The sequence below is a fragment of the Microtus pennsylvanicus genome, chromosome 12 (genome assembly GCF_037038515.1).
Source record: "Microtus pennsylvanicus isolate mMicPen1 chromosome 12, mMicPen1.hap1, whole genome shotgun sequence".
In the NCBI taxonomy this organism is placed as follows: domain Eukaryota; kingdom Metazoa; phylum Chordata; class Mammalia; order Rodentia; family Cricetidae; genus Microtus; species Microtus pennsylvanicus.
Window position 1 is genome coordinate 90,538,139 of NC_134590.1, and position 2,608 is coordinate 90,540,746.

At 50.0% G+C, this 2,608-nt stretch overlaps 1 pseudogene; it reads left to right on the forward strand.

The window, feature by feature from the left end:
- Positions 1 to 346: 346 nt before the first annotated feature.
- LOC142832413 (RNA-binding protein EWS pseudogene) lies at positions 347 to 2,376 on the forward strand (annotated as a pseudogene).
- The last annotated feature ends 232 nt before the right edge of the window (positions 2,377 to 2,608 follow it).

Sequence of the window (2,608 nt, forward strand, 5' to 3'; positions counted from 1 at the left end):
TAAACAGAGAAAAATAGAAACTAATATCTAACAGTTACATTTCTCTGCTTAGCCATTCAGACAATACAAGTTTCATGTTAGATGTATTTTCAATATGATTGGAAAAGATAAACATTTTTTCTAGTTTTAGGTAATGGCTAAAGAGTCCTATATATAGCACAAAATTTATTTATGATATGTATTGGTGCCAAAGAGAATTGAATTTCTAGTGCATAAATCATCATCTATTTTAAAGCACTGCTGTGGTCGGACTTACCTTCTTAAACTCATTTTAATGCATGTCACATGTTAAATTAGGTTGAATGCCCACAGCATCACTGTTGATACAAATCTCAGAAACCATATTCCGGTGGTTAACATCAGCAGTGCCATTGTTGCTTCCCAAAGTGGCAGAACCTTGGAGTGAGTTGCATAGTGGGTGTATTCAGCTGGATTGGTAGCGCTGAAATACTCATTAGCACTCTGAGGGTCGAAAGCGTCACCTGGCACATGAACAAGAGCAGATTCCTGGTCAGTAGTGAAGCTATCACGCTTGTGTTCTCTTCTAAGCAAGTTTCAAGAACAGGGTCAGAATGTTGTCGAGGGGGAGAGAACGAGGAGGAAGGAGAGAAAATGGCGTCCGCAGATTACAGTACCTACAGCCAAGCTGCAGCCCAGCAGGGCTACAGTGCTTACACAGCCCAGCCAACTCAAGGATGCACAGACCACCCAGGCCTATGGGAAACAAAGCTATGGAACCTATGGACAGCCTACTGATATCAGCTCAGAGCACTGCCACCTACAGGCAGACTGCATATGTGACTTCTTATGGACAGCCTCCCACTGGTGATACCACTCCAACTGCCCCCAGGCATACAGCCAGACTGTTCAAGGATGTGGCACTGGTGCTCATGACACCACCACTGCTCCAGTCACCACAACCCAAGCCTCTTGTGCAGCTCAGTCTGCATATGGCACCCAGCCTGCCTACCCAGCCTATGGCCAGCAGCCAGCAGCCAGCAGCCGCTGCACCTGCAAGACCACAGGATGTAAAGAGCCCACTGAGACTAGTCAACCTCAATCTAGAACAGGGGGTTATAACCAGCCCAGCCTAGGGTATGGACAGAGTAATTACAGATATCCCCAAGCACCTGGGAGCTACCCCATGCAGCCAGTCCCTGCACCTCCACCCTATCCTCCTACACATCGTATCCTACACATCCTATCTTTCTCTTCACAGCCAACTAGTTAACGATCAGAGCAGTTAATCTCAGCAGAGCATCTATGGGCAACCGAGCAGCTATGGACAGCAGAGTAGCTATGGTCAACAAGGCAGCTATGGGCAGCAGCCTCCCACTAGTTACCCCCCTCAGACTGGATCCTACAGCCAGGCTCCAAGTCAATATAGCCAACAGAGCAGCAGCTACGGGGAGCAGAGTTCATTCCGACAGGACCACACCACATGGTGTCGGGGGCAGGAGTCTGGAGGATTTTCCAACCAGGAGAGAACCAGAGCATGAGTGGCCCTGATAACCGGGAGAGGAGAAGAAGGGGATTTAATCATGGAGGCATGAGCAGAGGTGGGCGGGGAGGAGGACGCGGTGGAATGGGCTCTAGAGAGCGAGGTGGCATCAATAAGCCCGGTGGACCCATGGATGAAGGACCAGGTCCTGATCTAGGCCTTCCTATAGATTCTGATGAGGATTCTGACAACAGTGCAATTTATGTGCAAGGTTTAAATGACAGTGTGACTCTGGATGATCTGGCAGACTTCGGTAAGCAGTGTGGGGTTGTCAAGATGAACAAGAGAACTGGAGAACTCATGACCCACATCTATTTGGATAAGGAAACAGGAAAGCCTAAAGGTGACGCCACAGTGGCCTATGAAGATCTGCCAACTGCCAAGACTGCTGTGGAATGGTTTGATGGAAAAGATATTCAAGGAAGCAACTTAAAGCTTCTCTTGCCTGAAAGAAGCCTCCAAAATTAGCAAGTGGAGTGGCATGCCACCTCATGAGGGCAGAGGGATGCCACCACCACTCTGTGGAGGTCATAATAGCCCAAGAGGTCCCAAAGGAACCATGGGTCCCATGGGAGGCATTGGAGGAGAGGAGGGGGCTTCCCAACATGAAAACCCTGGGGCTCCTGAGGGACCCCCTTGTGGAGGAGGAAATGTCCAGCACTGAGCCAGAGATTGGCAGTGTCCCATGGCGGGCTGTGGAACCCAGAACTTGACCTGGGAACAGAATGCAATCAGTGTAAGGACCAAAACCTGAGGGCTTCTGCCCGCTACCATTCCAACCTCCAGGATGTGATCGTGGCCGAGGCGGCAGTGGTGCCATGCAGGGATGAAAAGGTGTCCTTATGGATCGTGGTGGTCCTGGAGAAATGTTCTGAGGTGGCAGAGGTGGAGAGAAACATGGCTTCTGAGGTGGCCATAGCTTGGACCGAGGTGGACTTGGTTGAGGAATACGACATGGTCCTGAGGATCTTCCTGGACCATTGATGGAACCCATGATAGAAAGAAGTGGTGGACCTGGAGGTCCTGGAAGGCCTGCATAAATGGAATAAGGTGAGCACAGTCAGGAACTTAGAGACCGGCCGTACTCGAGAGACCTGAACAGCTGCA